Genomic DNA, 17,961 nt, shown 5'->3' with positions numbered 1-17,961 from the left:
AGGGAATTTTGCAAGCACTGCATCTCATCTCTCTTAGTAAATCTTTAGTACTAAATAAAACACTTCATTTCAGGAGGCTTCAAAAAAGCTTACCACTTCTTGAAAAATGTTTACAATTTCTTTGACATTATTCTTGACACATATAAACAAAAACTTCAGAGATTTTTACTTCTACGTGGTGAGTGGGGAAGGTGTGTTTTTTAAATGAACTTGCATTTAATAAAAGCCAAGAAACCTAACAATTAGCAAGGACTGTTTTGACTATAATAGGAAACAAGTTCTATGTGGTATGAATTACAGATTTCAGTATTAAAGTGTTTATTTTGTTGCAGAATATATGTAAGAGTATTTTTTAATTTCTCTAAAGGAAAAAAGTGTAACATAGGTGATACTGGGTATATCATACGACACCAATTTTGTTGAGGTTACCAGACTGAACACAAACACAGTAATTTTATATAATACTATCAATGTGCTTCAGCCTGGAATGTCATCAGCACATAATATTAAACATCACACAATGGAAAAATAACAAAATTGTTTTGGAAAAGCAAACACATAACGTAACAATCACATAAATAGATAATAGTTGCAAAAATTCAAAGTGATTTATAAGATGTTAGAGGGTTGCGCACACTGAACTGTCAACAAAAGCTACACACAACTGAGCTCCTGTCCTCAGAAAATAAAAGCAAGAACAATCACAGTATTTGCCTAAACACGCTGCATTCCCATTTCAAATGAAGTATTTAAAATTGTTTCTCAGTACAGAGGAGGATAAGCTTAAACATAATTGAATGCCAATTCCCTGCAGTTAGTCAATCAGCGATCCAATGAAAAGTTAATGCTGTTACGAGTGGAGGTTCAGAACAGCTGATGACAGATGTTCATGGCACAGCAGCTTTTATACATTACCAATGGTTTATACTCTGCTTTAAATATCTGTGTATGAATGATTTATCTTTGTCCAAATGATCAATTTTAGATAATAATCTAAAAAGTGATGAGTAAATTTTTTTTGTGAAAAAGCTCTTTGTAAACTATTGAAATTGAGCTTCTACCTACAAATTTGTTCATAGATTCTTATTCACTACAGTAGCCATCTGTCCAGCATATACTGAATACTTTTGTGTTAAACATGACACAAGACAAAAAAAAAATAAAAGGACAACTCTTCACCCACTTTGCTGCACGTTGCGTTAGTGTGAAACACATCACTTCATTAAACTTCTATTTATCTGCATGAGCAGCTGCTGTGCTTGGGCAACAACTTTTACTCAAATGTCCTTGGAAACCAGAGCTGCACCAAACCAGTATTATGAAAATTTAAAATTAACACTACCAGACAAAGCATGCAAATTGAAGGAATACAGCAAGTCCAGACACAAAAACGAGTTGTTATACAGATCAAATCCACCTAAATATAAAGGAGGGCAAGATGGTTAGGTTTTTAAAGTAAGACCAGGGACTCGGCTCCATAGCTCCATCTCACAGGCCTCTTCAGCAAACTTCAACAGGGGTCTACACTGATATAGAAAACACTTTCTTGGAGGACTTCAGAACAAGCTAAAAGTTTTCTACAAGAAGGAATGCAAACTGCACTCCTTTTCTGCCCTGTGGGATTGCCCATGAATCCTCACGAGGGATGCGGTTTCAAATATGAATTTACCCAAACAGTCAAATCTTAAGTTCTGAGTATCAAATACAAGTTATAAGGGTGTTTTTTGCACAGATGTTGCAGAACACAAACGTTATTTCTCCAATAACTCGCTCAAATGCTTCCACAAAGCAACTCGGATAGACCTGGCTCTGCAAGAGCTTCCCCAGCGAGTGCCTCCTGCTCCCCACACCCCTTTTTACCTTCCAGCCCCTATCTGCTGTTTATAATTCCTTTTCTGAGAGATTACATTCTTCTCATGTGGGATGGGGCCACTTGGACCTTTCACATTCCATCAGAATTTTTGAGGACCAGCCAAGTTACCACAACTTTTCTCATTACCAGTAATGCACAGCCTTCTTGTATGTCCTGTACTTTGAAGGCTTATTCTTCATTTTCCAGTGTGTGACTCTTCCCTCATGCAACTGACCTTCCTCCTGCCCCCAGAGAAAGCCAACACTGCTACTGCAATGTGATGGATAACCACGGTGGTCTTTCAGTAGAGGAAAATATTCCCCCATGTCTAACCAGCAAAAGGTGGAACCAGACAGAAAGTATGCAGTCTTTCATTCATCACAAGCAGTAAATAACTTTTAATTATGCTCATGGTTGAGTTTTCACTGCAGTTCTACAGAGCATTTATCTTGATATTCCAAGCCTCCAGTGCTCCCTCTTAAATTTCTGTGAAAGTACTACTGTTCTGCTGACTCTAGGTATTCAGCAGAATTTTCCAATTCAAAAATCTTTTAAGATAGATAGGTTATGTCTTGCTACTTTATACTACATTCAAAGGGATGTGAACACCAATTCACGATGCTGGAAAACATGTTATTGAATTTAGGAATAACAATAAATGCCAAGTGCTTCAAATTCAGGACATTCCTTCATGAGCCTGTATTTACAGGGAATATACACTAACTATAGAAACCAGAAAAGATGAAGTTTTAGGTCTCTCATTCCACACAGAAAAAACCTTTACTGGTGTGTGTCACCTTTTATTCACTCTAGTGGCATGTTCTTGTTTTTTTGGTTTTTTTCAAACTTTGAAAAAACTACCAATCTTCATTTAAATTTACTTGAAGATTTTCAAATTAATAGAAAAAAACTGTTTTCACATCAGCACAGTCAGTCAGAGCAATAATCAGAAGAGTGTTCTAAGAACACTATAGGAATGCCCATGGTGTGCTCACAGTTACAAGGTGGCTGCATGTTAAAAGGGGAGCACATTCCTCCATCCCCTCATCGCTCACCCAGCTTATCACTGGAATCAGTTTCCAGAGGAATGTGTACAAGAGTGATTGTTTTCTACTATTTCTCACAAGATTTGGACTCACTTTAAGGTGAAGGAAAAGGCTTATACATCAGCAAAGGACTCACAGAAAATAAAGGAAGGTAGCAATAACCTTCCTGCAGTTTTGCAAGAATCCCTAAAGCACCCAAATGATGTGCTGATGCCAACAAAGCTTCACACCTCTCTGGAGCTCCAGAATGAGTCCCCACAGATGGGTTTGGGTGTCAAGGAATAGTGTACCACACTGTGGGTCCCTGCTGGGGCAGGCAGTGATAAAATGAAATGCACAGAGAGAATACCAAGCACAAATACTAAGGACAGACACCTTGAAACAAATTTCAAAGCTTCACAGGAGCCTAAACTGTTGATTCAAGGAGTTAAATAATTAATTGCATTTCCTTCCTTGTCTAATGTCACTCCAACATCCTTTTGATGCTTCTTACTGTGTTCCACTCAGTGATCAATCAGTCCTGAAGCACGCAAACTTAATCTGCGGATTAGGCTAAGTACTGAGGCCCTTGATCTATGTCCACACTACAAAGCAGAGCTTTGGCTTTATGTCCATGCTCCAGCTGACCAAGTGGGTTTATTGCAATTTAACAGTAGTTACTAGTTTTTGTTAAACCTCATCTACTAATGCCTGTCCCTGCCACACAAGGTAAAGTAAAAATCTACATGATGGTTGCAACCAGGTCCAGTGCAAGGTGTCCTGGCCCATGGTGTGGGGGCGGTGGGGGGGTTGGAACTAGATGATCTTCAAGGTCCCTTCCAACCCAAACCATTCTATGGTTCTATGGTGTGCTCAACACTCTTCAGAGCAGTGATGCACTCAACCCACTGAAATCCTCTGGGAATTCAGTGTGCAAAGGGAAGGCAGGGCTACTGTGGTGAAGACGGGGGTCCTTTCTCATTCTGGCAGCACCAAAGGCATGTCCACATCCACGGCTGGTGCCCCACAAGGTTTCAGTGAAGCATGGCAGAGATCCCTGCTCTCATTCCAAATATACTATTCCAATAATAACAAAAATTTATAAAAGCAACCATGGAAAAATCTTCTGTCTGCCTGAACATGGAGCAAGGTATTTTGCTTTCCTTCTCCAAGCTCTCTGCACGTGCTGCTCCATGAATTCCTAAATTCAGCGGAAAAAAAAACCTGCAAAAAGCACACTTTTCTCCAGAAAGAAACAGAAAGAAGCAGAAACCTACTTCGGCTGAGCTTTACAATACTTCCCTCTACTGGTAAAACACTGCCTTGTTTCTCGTGCCAGTATTTCTTTCTACAGCCAGAGGGAGGTATGGATTAACCCACACATACTTTAGTAATTCAGACCGGGGCCAAGCTGAGAGCAGAGATGAATGACAGACCAGCGGGTGAAGATGCAAATTAGCATTATAGCCAGAAATTTATGCTGTTAATCAGCAGATGATCCATACATGAGTAGGTGTGCAAAGAAGAAAGTGTGACACAGCATGAATCAGTTTTGTCCTGCCATTTGTAAGTAAGTCTCTTAAAAAAAAGAGTGACAAACAAGCTGGCAAACAGTTGATGCTTTAATATGGGTACAATTACTCATATAGACCCTGTATATGATGGGGTAACATCTTAAAAAACAAAGGGAAAAAAATAAAACCCACACCAAAATGATGAGGAGAGGGAGAATTTAAAGCCAATAAAATCACAGTTTAGATTAATTTTCATAGCCTAGAGCATGTGGAAAAAAAACCACAAGCAATTCCCAACCTGCATTTCTAGATCCAGGACCTACCCTTCAGAATAATTTTTACTGTCTTGGAATTAAAAGCCTCTTCCCAACAGAGATTTTCAAAGCAGGTCAGAAATACACCTTTTATGTTTAAGCACCTTGGTTATGATGCATGAAGATCCTAAGATGAAAAGTCTTATCTTTAAAAAAGTTGTTTTCTACTTGCACTCTACAACTGTAGATATGTCCAGAGGGTTTACTTTATTCTACTATGATGGGGAAAAACTGCCTCTAGAAATAAGAGTAAAAAGCCCCAGGTGCCAGCTGTCTTATTGGGTGGCTAGAAGTTCCGCAGCAGATGTTACAAAAGACTGAAGAAATCACTAAGTTAAAAAAAAAATTTAAAGAAAAAAAAAATAGACAGAAGCAGAACTAGAAAACAGGTAGCAAATGAAGAAAACTGCCCAGAGAGCTGCTGCCCCAGATGCCCTAAGGAATTACCTGTTCTGGCAGTCAGGTTTGTGTCCCAAAAGCCAGCAAGCCCTTCCAGGGGTGCAGAGACAGTTCATATGGGCAATTGCTGAGACCTGGTTTGGGTGGAGAGCTTGTGGAACATCTCAAAACAAGTCCTGGACTGAATGTGACCTTTCAGTGAAGAAACGGGACTATTAGGAAATCTTAGTTTTTCTCCAAACATCACTCATCAGGGTTAAATAAATGCAAACAGAACTTCAGCAGCCTACAAACTGCTTTCTCTGTTGACTCCTGGACCCTTTGCTTTCCGTCTTACAAATACTTTTCAAATGACTAACGCTACATTACAAGTAGAGAAAGAAAAGCTTCTCATAAAGGTTTTGTGTCCTTACACTGAAATGAAATACCAAGGAGAGAAGACAGTACACTCCCCTTGAGAAGGCTGGAGCAGGTGCTGGTAACCCTGACAACATGCACATGGCTTGAAGGCACCACCACCTCTTGGCACACAAACAAATACAACCATGAAAGCAGTAGGTGCCACTACTTTACAGCTCCAAGGGCTGGTGTTTTAGGACAATCCAACCCTGAGCTCCCAAGAGGGCACCAGAGCCTTTGAATGCTGCTGGTTGTATGGTGAGGGATGGTCAATTTAGCAGCCCAGAAGAAGCAATGATCCTGACTCTACGCCTATAAACACACCGTACAGACACCTCACACAGCCTCTACTGCCCAAAAAGCCAAGACAGGGAAAATACATTACAGAGGAAAGGGGAGGAGGCAGTGAGGGCACAGAGGAAACACTTGAGACAGCACAGAAGGCCAGACATACTGAAAACTCGTTCTATACTCTGACCAGCATTTCCAAGAAAGGTAGAAACTGATGGGTCCCTAGAGATTATCACCTTTAAAAGCTCATCATACCTGTAGTATGATGATTTATTGTATATAAAAATGAACATATTCTCTAAAGCAAAATATAGAAAGTAGATCAGGTGTCTACAAAAAAGGAAGCTGAATACATGTAAAAACACTTAAAAATCACAGATGAGGTGCAATTTTTAGCAACTCAAACAAATCTTAATTTTTAAGTACATACATTTTGGTTTCAAAATTATTAAAACTTGTAATTCATATCCAAGCAGAAAAATCCATACTGAAAAAAAAAAAACACAGTGCAAAAGAAATGAAAGTAATTCAACCTGGACATTCAGGATGATGTAAAATGGAAAAGCCATCCCCCCCTCCCCTTAATGCTGTAAAAATTACTTTGGGATTCAGCATAAAACATAAAAATATGATCTCATATGGATTTTTCATAATATTTTAAAGCACATGAAAAACCTACTTAAGATTCTTAAATTAGAGCAAAAGCCTTAAACCGAAAATGCACAGCTGCCCTACCGTAAAAGCTTTGCTTCGCTCGAAAAGTTACTGACTTCTGCCCACGACCATACCAGAAGCGATACAATTTCAGTAATTTCTGTGAGACCAATCTATTCCTTCCACTGGAATTACAGTTTTGGGTTCAATTATTCTGTCACAGTGTCCTCTTCCTCAGCCAGCAGAAAACCCGTCAGCAATGGTGTATCTTCAAACTGACCACGAATCCTCTGTTCTGGGTGGGGACAAAATAGTGTCCCTAAAAACACTCCCGGGGAGCAAAGGATAGAAATCTGCTGGGAATACCAGAATACCTCCATTCATTTCCAGAACAACAAAGGACTCTGCTAAAAGCACTGTTACCATGCCACTTGCTGTTAGTAGTAATAAAACCCAGGAAGTAAAACTATTATTTGTCCTCTTCCTAACTCTATCACCATTTCCAGCATAGCTCCCGCTCCCAAGAATTTCCCAGTGAATGACTGAAAGCCCATACAATTTGTAGCCACGCTGTTGGCTCAGAAAGCAGCACAATGTGCATTCCAGCAGATACCTCAGCCAGACCCTCAGCCCCAGTGACCAAGTGGACACTTACTGTCAGACTGTAGCCTTGCTGGCAGCACGTTCACAATGAGCAGCCTCTCCCATATAAAGCTTTACATCAAATGCCCACTGCTTGCATGTTTTCCCTGTGGTTATTACTGGTAGTTGTGATAAAATAAAAAAAAAAATAATTTAAGTGACTCAGTAAACCACTTCCTTCTTCGACCCTGTAAAAACTTGATGCTGTAAAGAAGAGAATAAATTTATCAAAATTCACGGTTCAGCTCCACAAATTGTGCCAATTCTTCATTTCAAAACCATCAAGGACAGAGAAGGAAGCAACCTTTCACCTCATAGGAAAGGCTATAGCTTTAGTTATACCATTGGTGCATGGTACAGAAGTACAAAATCTGGAGGACAGCAGGACAGCATTCCAGGTCCCTGTAGGGGAGGAGCAACCCCTGGAATCACTGATGAGCAGCACAGAGTCAAGCAGGGCCACTTCAACCCATCACAAGCATCTCTCTCAGTGTCATGCGGAGTGGGAAGAACCCATCTCCCCACCTTCCCACCTGCTGAGAAATGGGAATACCCTCTGATTTTCTTCTTTTCTGAGATGAAGGCAGACAGTGTCACACACTGTAAGACTACTGCCATCTCTGACAACCTCAGCAGAGGACAAGGACTAACTGGGGACAAAAAATAACCATCTCGTAGAGCAGGTTAGGATGGTCAACTTGCCCAGACAACCAAGAGTTGAGCTGCGTCTCTCTTGTATGGACAGACACATTCAGTTTTCCTAATTCAATCTGAATCTCTGGCACACCTCAAAGGCCTCTGGCAATCGTTAAAGCAGGAATACCCTTAAAATCAGCAGTGTTTCTTCCACCACTTGCTACATAGATCTGTAACAAGCAGAGCCTGAAACCTTGCTCACCATCAGTGACAAAGAAATGAGGCCACAACCTGATCTCTGCAGGGGGACATGCAGGACGTGCTGCAGGCAGAACTTGTCCCAGTTCTGTTCGTACAGCAGTACAGCTTCAGGCTTCAGTCCCCTGGCTGCCAGTACGCTGTCCTGAATGGTCAGGCAGGGAAGTTTCCTTACCACCTGCTTTCACCATATACACAAAATAATGCTATGCCATAGCAACAGAGCCTCATTTTGCTTTTCCTTCATCATGTCTCTACATCCTGTTTCTTGCTCCTATTTCTGTCTTCAGGCCACTTAACATTATCACTAACCCGTTTCTGTGGACAAATTAACAATGTAAGTTATCTTTCCAAGCTGCTGTTTCCCATACTGCCACATAATGCTTCCTCATTTGAACTTCTTATCTCTTCCTGCAAAGACCCTTCAAGTACAAAAGCAGCAGTAAAGTTTCATTAAACTTATCACTAGGCAGTTACTCTCCCAGGCGAAACAATGCACTACAGCTTTGTCTCTCCAAATAATGTGGCAAACCTTGAGGTAAGAGCATTTTGTTCTTGAGGATGAAGAAAATCCCAACAAACCAGTTGTACAGAATGAGAGGCCTTGGTTACTACTGCAATTCATGTTATTTAATGTATTGCTCATAAGCCAGCAGTTCCGCGTCCATAGGAAGGCAAGGACAGTTTGTTGATTCATGATAACAGTAAAAGCTGCAATACTTCATGGTTAATGTGAATAAGCATCTGTTAAAAGGGAACTAGGGAAACAAGCATTAACTCTTCAATTAATGTTTCAAAGCATGTTTGAGCAGTTCATTAACCAGTTGGTCTGGCTAAACCATGTTTTTCAGTTTTGTTCACTCACAATAGTTGGCTCTCTTTTATCACCAACTTGTTTTTCAAAAGAGCTGTGCTAAAAGAAAACTTGAGAACAAAATTATGGCAAATGAGAGCAAAACAAGACTGGCCCCAGAGAGACTATGCTTATAGGCACTGACAGATCGTTGCGGTCTGTGGTAGCCCAGATCAGGCCTTATGGGAAGTGCAGGGCAGAGTGACACAAACAGCTCTAGACAAAGTCACACAGTTCAGCCAAGCCCATCAGCTGCTCCTGGCACCAGGGTTTACTGCGAAAGGGGTCAGCAGAAGTGGCTCTGCAGTGATCATGAAGCTCCTAAGGTTACAGAGACGGGGCTGGACCTGCACTAGGCACGGAATTAGACCAAAAAGTTGTCTACAAGCAAAAGTTAGCTACAGAATGGAACCACTGGTTCATACCCACATTTCCACAGATGCAGAGTATTTTTCTTTGCTCCTCTAGCAGACCAACATGAACTAGAACTGCAGAACACAGGTAGAGACAAATCCCCAGAGCTGCTCCAGGATGCTCAATACTGCAGCTTCTGGGCAAGGCAGTGTCCTCTCTGCTTCAGGCAACAAGGGCAACCCTCTGCAAAGAGACCTTTGAGGTTCCTGCATTGCCAAGAGCTGGTAGAGAAGCCAGACAGTCACACCCTGCAGCTGTCTGCCTCGTCATCCCCCGAAATCACCGTCTCTGGGGCAAAACAAGCAGAAGGAAATATATACTCATGCCTCAGCTGTTCCAGTTTGCCGAGGGTGTATACAAGAGATGGCTGAACTGACTTAGGAGCTCAGCACCAAGTTCCTTTTTTCTCCTTCTGACACTCTTCCTTCCCCCTTGCTATACACTCCTTCCTCCCTCACCTTCACCCCAGCTGCAAGGAGCTTTAGCCCACGTCTTCCTCTCTCAAGAGCCCTCTCCAAGCCACCAAACTAGAAGACTGGGTTTGGGGGGGGTGGGTTAGTGAATGCAGCTGCTGTAGAGCAAAGGACCAGTGGGCACCATACACAGCACAAGGCAGGAAGATGCAGGAAGTATCCCTCCAGTTCAACAGAAGTGAGCTTTTTGACCCTCAGTGTGGTCATCCTCAATCAGATGTGGACACCCCACCCCTGGAAGCATTCATGGCGAGGTTGGATGGGGCTCTGAGTGAGCTGGTCTAGTGGAAGGTATCTCTGCCCATGGCAAGGGAGATGGAACTAGATGATCTTAAAGCTCCCTTGCAACCCAAAACACCCCCTGATCCTGCGCACTGGCACAAGGCACGTCCCCCGGCAGACACATCCCCTCGGCCGAGGCGTAACCCCACTGGCTGGGGAGCCGGGAGGGCCGCAGGCGGCGGTCGCGGGTGCACTGTAACGGAGGGGATGTTTGTGAAAACTGTATTTATATCTGTATTTGTATCCCTGCCCGACATCCGGGGACGGAGCCCCCGGCTGCAGCCGCCGCCCCCGCCCCACGGGCCGTGCCCGGACCCGCGCCGTGGGGAGGCCTGGCCCGGCCCGGCCCGGCCGCGCTTGCACCGGCAGGCGGAGCCCGAGAGCCGCGCTCGGGCCCGAGCAGCCGCCTCTCCACAAGTCCCCGTCCCGGGCTCCCCTGCCCGCAGCCCCCTCCCCGCCGACCCCCCACCCGCCCCACATCGCCAGGCTGAAAAGGCGAAGCCTGCTCAAAAAACGGGAAAAAAAGCCCCAAACGCCCCTGGGGTTCCCTTTGCAGTCCTTCCTGTCAGTGTCATTACAGCTGCCATTCAAAGCAGACCCCAGGCCACCAAATGCTAACAGCAAATCAACGTAAATCAGAGCTGGACCTCCAAGCCAGACTGACTCAAGTTCAGGTAAAAAGTCACAACTGCAGCCGTTCAAATAAGAAATTTTTCACTACGACGGTGGTGAAACGCTGGAACAAGTTGCCCATAGAGTTGGTAGATGCCCCACCCCTAGAAACATTCAAGGTCAGACTGGAGGGGGCTCTGAGCAACCTGATGGAATTGAAGATGTCCCTGCTCATTGCAGGGACATTGGACTAGACGGCTTCTAAAGGTCCCTTCCACCCCAAATTCTACGATTCTATGAAATGGCACCAATAAAAATAATCTGCTCTCAACTGACGAGAGGACAGCCACCCATTTGTCTTTGCTTGGACTCACTGCAATATTTAAACTCAACTTTTTCAAAAGTGCTACTGCTACACCTGAGACAGGCCTGGAGCAATGCCCTAGGATGAACCACACTGCTCAGCTGAGGGCCCCTCGCTAGGAAGTGATGGGAAACACCAGCTCCACCACTAGGTCTGCTCTCCTTGCCAAGTGTCCTCTCCTGGGCCCAGTAGCAGGGGCAGAGCTGACTGGAGCAGGAGCAGACTGCAGGGACCCAAGTGCCAGCCACAAACAGATGGCACACCTGGCGCTGCAGAACTGGAGTTGCAGCAGCTGATCAGAGGACGTATTTGATGTTGGGAGCTTCCTCTCCTCTAAAATGCTTATGAGTAACAGGAGAAAGGCTTGACCTTTCCACAAGAGTACTGCTGTTAAGAAGTAAAAGTGGCATTTCTCTTGTTTAGCAGTTAAACAATGGAATTCGTTCCAAATCCAATAAACACTACTTGCTGGTTACTTTGCAAATTCTAAACACATTGATGTTCATCTACTTTAAGTCTGATGGTCCTGGTCCTTGCTGTAATTTCATCTGTAGAGTCCAAAACCACAGCTGACCAGATCCTAGCCCCAGGACCCCCATGGACAGATGAAGAGGACAACATCCCCACCATTCTGCCCAGCCTCCTCCCCTGCAGTGCCCATGACAGGGGAAGACAAACAGGATGGCTACATAATGCCCAGCACAACTGCATGGTTCCTTGCAGCTGCATCCTGATGTGCAGAGAGATGCACATGCACTCTGTTGCACAGACAGCACAGCCATGGGCACCTCTCATGCCAAACTGACACAGTCATCAAAGGTATGTCAGGGCATGAGTCCTATTTCAGGATCTCTGACTTCAACTACCTTCGTCGCTGTACCTGTGTCCTTTCTGACACAAGAGCACACTGGAGGAGAAAACGCTGCTTTGGAGAAAAAAGTGATTTTAATTCCTGGGTAGGGCTATCATACCCTTCTATTTCACTTACAGAGACTACAGATACACTTAGATACTATCAAAACAGATTTGCCATCCATGGATACAACCCTGTTGCTAGATTTCAGTAAAGAAGCACGCACCAGCCACTGGCTGCTGCGTGCTATCCAATCTTCTTCAAGTGCTTTGTTGCTTTAACAAGGCCTCTCTGTTATCCTCCTCTGGCAGGACAACAGCTCTCAGGCTTTTTCAGTAATGAATACACCATCTCTTCAAAATAATCGAGGTCAACCTTTCTTTATATTTAATGCACAGCGTTTCCAAAATAAGATCAATTTCTCTCTGCAGGCACATCATAAGACATGATAAGCCTTTTTAACAGTCCTCCAAATGGCCCAGCCCACAGACATTTGAATTCTTTTTTGTGAGCACAACTCTTTGCATTTCTCTTCATGAAATTTCAACTTCTTGATTGTGGAGCCTCTCTTCAGAGTGCCAAGATCATTTTTAATTCATCTCCTGTATCCCTAAAGGTTTCTTCAAGTCAAGGACATCCACAAACTTTGTAAGCCAACTTTCAGCTGCAGCATTCAGCTCACTAATCAAGTTATTAAATGCAAGTGGCAAAGGAGAGAATTCCTGCAAGGTGCAGTCAGACAGGTTCTGTTTAGGGGGGTCCTGTTGGTGGCTCTGTGTCAAAACATGAATTCCTGTCCAAATGCTTCTTTTCACACAACTGCACACCTCCCTTCCGGCAATTTCACTTAGTCTGTTATTTCCAAACTGCAGTGTGCTTCTCTTGAAACCAAGCACTGAGTCCTAACTAATATGCCTTGCAAGGGGATGATGAAGGAACAGGAGAAGGTATCAGCAGCCCTTATGTGAATGGTCTGCAACAACAAGAGTGGCAAGAGTGGACAAGTGGATACACAAAAGAGAATTTGCAAAGCTTGAGCTCCAACAAAGTCAATCATCGTTACTCTAATTCTAAAGCCTCTTTCTCTTGTTTGCTTATGAAATTTTGTGCGATACACTATCAGCAGATACACCTCATTTATTTTCTCCTTTCTGTTTATAAGGCATGCTCATCTGCCAGACCTGGAAAATTGGCTGTTTTGAAACAATCTGTTCTTGGAAATCCATGTGGCTCTTTTAATGCTGGTTTATTCACTAAGTGCTTATACACTGGCTGTTAGTTACACTCATGACTTGCTAGGGTTCAAAGTTAGGCTGACTGAGCTTTAATTCTCCAGCAGCCTATTTTTGCCACCATTTTCAAATACAAATACTGTGGTCAATCTTCTGGATGTCTTCTGGGGCCTCTTACACGAGCTCTGAAAAAGCATTCCTAATAGGCCTAACAGCAGTCTCTGAATCATCCAGTACTACTGCTGGCACAATGTGCATAGTATTAAGCCAAAATATTAGAGAAATTGTATCACACTATGACATTAATGTTACGAAAAGCATTCTTCCTCACCATTACTAATGCATATTATTATCTTTAAGGATTAAACAGGAACAGTGACAGCCAAGGGAAAATAAACAACATGCAACCAGGAAGGTTATGCTTGTGGAATGGTAAAAAAGGACTAAAAAGACAAATCTCTTGTGAGAAATTCTTTACACATTTCAGCCTGGATCAAGCTTCATTCACCTCCAGGGTTTCATTAATGTTCTCCCTTTTCCCTGGGGTTATGTGAAAGAGGAAATGAGATAACACCCAACCCGACCTTGTTACAGCGCTCCAGCCCTTTGAACAGCACTCAGCAGTCACACTGACTAACACCATCGGTAGCTGCTTTCCTCCCAAATACACTGGCAGGAGCCCAGGGATCTCCCTCCCAGGCTTGCTGCCACCAACCCGGGGCCAGCTGGCCGCTGCCGACCTTCCTTTTGCTACTCACTGTTTCACCCATCAGGAGTCAGGAATATATACATGACTCCTTTCCCCCTCTCTTCCCAGTGGTACCAAGTAACTTGTGCTTGGCAGTGTCTCACCAGGGCACTGCAAGGGCTTGCCCCGGTCCCCAGCCTTCACAAAATGCAGGCAGTGGCTTGGCTTGTAAAGGAAGCCCCTGCATCCACAGCACCAGCAGACATGAACTTCATCTTTGAATCTCAAAGCCAACTCAGGATTCTCTGGACGAAGGATCAGCCAAGGTAATGCCTGTCTGGACTTGCCCACCTGGCCAGGGCTGGACCACAGGGCAGAAGAGAGAGTTGGGGCATAAATGCCTGCCCCAACCTGAGTGAAAATGCACTGCAAAGACTGGATTTCATTCAAGAGTGGTTTGCTCAATGCTCAGACTAAGCTGCCCAGAATTATGTTATCTGTGGCAAACCTCCATGCACATATGAACTTCTGGATTACTGACCAATTGTAGCACTAAAAAAACGTTCATAAAGAAGTTTTACATTTAAGAACACTATTAGAGGAATAAATTTAGGCATCAGCAGAGGGAAAAACAAGTTATTACATACCAGATCAGTGAAGATGAGCTCAGCGAAAAAACTTAATTGTTTGGCGGGGAAAATACAGTGAGTCACCTTTTAAAATTTCAAGTGTTCTCAGTACAATCTCTCACAAGACTCCAAAGTACTTCATAGACTCAGAAAGAGTCTGCAGGCTCTCCAACTCAAAAACCCCACCTATGAATAAGTGTTTTGATTATTGGACTTCCTTCACATTATTAGCTGGGTCCCAGTTTGAATAAATCTGTGTTCCAACATGAAACTGCCTTCAAGTTTTTTTATTACATACTGGTTGGCCTATTTGCATATTGCTCAAGAAAGAGATATTATTACCATATATGTGTGGCACTGACAACTTCTGTGCTTACCATTCGCCCTCCCACCTCACCAACTATGGTGCTCTCCTCTCCTGCCCGTCTCCCACCCTATTTTGGGAAACAGAGAAAAGGAACAGTGTAAAGACTTGTATAAGAATTCGTCTACTCCAAGCAGAAGGATTTTATAAGCAACTAGAAATGTATGCAACATTTCTTTCTGAAGGTCATAACAGCCTGAAGTACTTTTATTCACAGACAGCCCTTCCTAGTCCACATGTCTGTCTTGTATTTAAGTGCAGTAAATCTCAAGAACTACTCCACCCCTTCAGGTCAAGAGCAGTGGGGTCATGGATCTGCAGAAATCACCCTTTTATATCATCCAGTCCCCCTTCTGTCACCCAGAGGGATTGCCAGTCCCTGCACACCCTCCCCTCCTTCCTCAGCTCTCTCCTCTTCCCTCACCAAGTGGGTTATCCAGGGACTTTCCGTATGGGTGCTTCTCCAGCAGCACAGCAGGAAGGTGCAGCATTGTGTGCAGCAGCACAGAGGCACAAGTGTGTGCTCCCTGTTGTAAGGAGCAAAAAGATACTGTTCAGAAGATAAAACCAAAACAACTTATCAGTAATCATTCACCATAAAAATTCTGTCTTTGACCTTACAAACATAAACTTTGGCATAACTACTACCAGGAACTGTGAAGAATGCTAATTTGTAAGAAGTCAGTGCACATACTGCACATATTTTAAAGCTCTTGCTATTAATTCTGCTTTATGTGACAGTAGCTATGCAATAACCTTCCAAGCTGACACCAGCATTTTATTCTTCCTTTTTCCCCTGAAAAATAGGGACACTTTACAGCAAAGCAGCGAAGTCTTATCTGCAGGATAAACTAAGGTACTACTCCATTCTGCTCGCTATAACAAAACCAATCATTAAGGGGAAACAAGAATACTTTTACTATAAATCACATTCGATCACCCTACTGCTTAGTACTGAATAATAAATTATAATTACTTAATTTAACATCAACACTTCTTTTGCTTGCAATTCCACCTGTAGAATATTAGACATGCTGTAATCCCGGAATTGTATTTCTCTTGCAGCTTTACCTGATTTTGCTTATTTTAGGTAGGAAGAAGGGGGTGTCAAGGCAGTCTGTCATTCCCCAGATGACTATCTTCTTCACCTATCAGTCCTCCACTGGCAACTTCTCTCTGCTACATACAGATCTGACTCTATGGTGTTTAAGCATCTCATGGTCCTTACACTATTTGTCCCCAAGAACTCCTGAAAGAGAAGGCAGAGTGGAACTCAGTTGGCAGCTCTGGAGCTGGGACAGAGGCAACACCACTTATCAAAGATTTGGGAGCAGGAGATGGTGCAGCACAGGGGATCAAATCTTGCTCTGGACTTGCGTCCTCGCCTCAGACCACATGGAGTCTAGAGATACACTCTAGCAGAAAAGCTGCTTCGTTAAAAATAAAGAAAAAAAATGGAGCTGTTTAACTTGAGCAGAAGGGAAGGATTTCAGGGCTCTCAAGCAAACCCCTCATTAGCAGCACAGTCCCACCTCAGCTTTGGATTTGCAGCCTGTTTGCTGGCTGGGCTGAGGGTCTCTGGCATTTAAGAGCTGGATCTGAAAGCGTTGGCTGGGGACACAGGTAGACAGGGGCTGTCCATCTGTCTGTCTGTCTCACTCCTTTTTCTGAGTTTTTTACACTAGGCAGTTCGAAGAGGGGGAATCGCTTCCCTGGCACCAGCGGCCCATTTGGGTGCTCCTGTGGTGGCCATTAGCACGAATTCCTGTTTGTAACTCCACACGGCATGACATTGCGGGTTCACCTGAAGATTGTTCGTCTGTCATGGGGAGCAAGATCACGCTGCTGCAGCCCACCAGAGGCCATCCTCCAAAGCACCTTGGCAGGCTCCTGCATTTTCATTTTTGGAGAGGGCAGGGAAGCATTTCTCTAAGAGAAAAGGAGCGGCAGGACGGAAGGAATCCAGGCCTGGAGGCACAGTGGGGTGGAGCAGTGGGAACACCGCTCGAATCACCTCACCTCCACATTTGCTGCACCCTGCCAGCCTTGACAATTTTGGCGCCACACTTGCTACCCCTTGGCCTCAGTCACCCCAGTCACTCTCAATCACTGGCTGGCTGCGTCCATTCCCCTTTCCTTCCCTTAATCGTCCTCAGTAAATGGAGCATCAGAAACAGGCATTTCACTTTAGGAGAAGGAAACAGCTCTTTTGCCTGCACTGGGAAACCAGCCAGCCCCCATTCAAATCAAAGGGAAGGGGTCACGTGGATGCATTTCCATTAACTGCACTGGTGAGGCAGGCTGCAAGCAGGCTTCCCTTTCAGCCAGACCCCTGCATTTATGCCTTCTGTTGGGGAGGTGGTGGTGTATTCAGCAAAATTACCTGGGGGATTCATCTTCTTATACAGTGTCTGAAAGCTGGGAGGAGGCTGTATTTGCAGAGGGCTGAATTTAGCAGGACCATAATCTGATGGCAAATAACTGAAAAAAAAGAAAACTGATTTTCCATCTGCTAGAGCTGTGGTCTCCAAATTATTTTGATTGTGTACTTCTACCAGTAAAAAATTTTAAGCTCATATCCCCAATACATGTACATTTATTTATTTTTAAATTATCTGCATACAGTTCCAGCATCACACAAGGAGACTGCAGGGGTTGAAGAGCTGGTTACAGCAACTGTCATCTGCTTACTGGCACTGGCCCACCACACAGGGTCTTATGCCAGTAGCATCATGAAATACTCCAGGGCAACTTTCAGGTAACATCAGTCTCAGGAAGGAAACAGAAAACAAAAAGAAACATAAGCAAAAGAAAAACAGCACAAGGATTCTTGAGAGCAAGAGTGTGTGGTATTTCTCAAGAATTTTTTTCCATTGAAAGTAATTTTTTAAAGCCTCTGTGGACACACACCCTTCACGAAAGAATGTGAGGAAGGAGCATTCACAGAGATTCTAAAGGCAACCTAAATACAGGTCACATATGTGTTATGCATATAAACAGTCATATTCAGATAAATAATTACTATCATGGTTTGCCCTTAACAAGCAGTTAAAAACAGAGGTCTGAAGTCAGTACTAACATGCAGTGGGTTTTTGGCACATCATTCGTGCTTCCTCTGACAACAGACATTCCCATTTCAATTTTTATTTACTTTTAACTGCTATAAAAATAGCAAGTCATCAAGTAATGAAGCACATCAAACACCCAGCATAT

General features: G+C 43.6%; 1 protein-coding gene across 3 annotated transcripts in view; it reads right to left on the bottom strand.

Annotated features, from left to right (window-relative positions):
* Positions 1-17,961, bottom strand: part of LIMS1 (LIM zinc finger domain containing 1) — a 69,394-nt gene that overhangs the window by 33,873 nt on the left and 17,560 nt on the right. The gene's annotated exons all lie outside the window — the stretch shown is intronic.

The sequence above is a fragment of the Corvus cornix genome, chromosome 1 (genome assembly GCF_000738735.6).
Source record: "Corvus cornix cornix isolate S_Up_H32 chromosome 1, ASM73873v5, whole genome shotgun sequence".
Taxonomy (NCBI): domain Eukaryota; kingdom Metazoa; phylum Chordata; class Aves; order Passeriformes; family Corvidae; genus Corvus; species Corvus cornix.
Note: the sequence above shows the minus strand (reverse complement) of the source record. Positions and strands in the feature narration are given on the sequence as shown.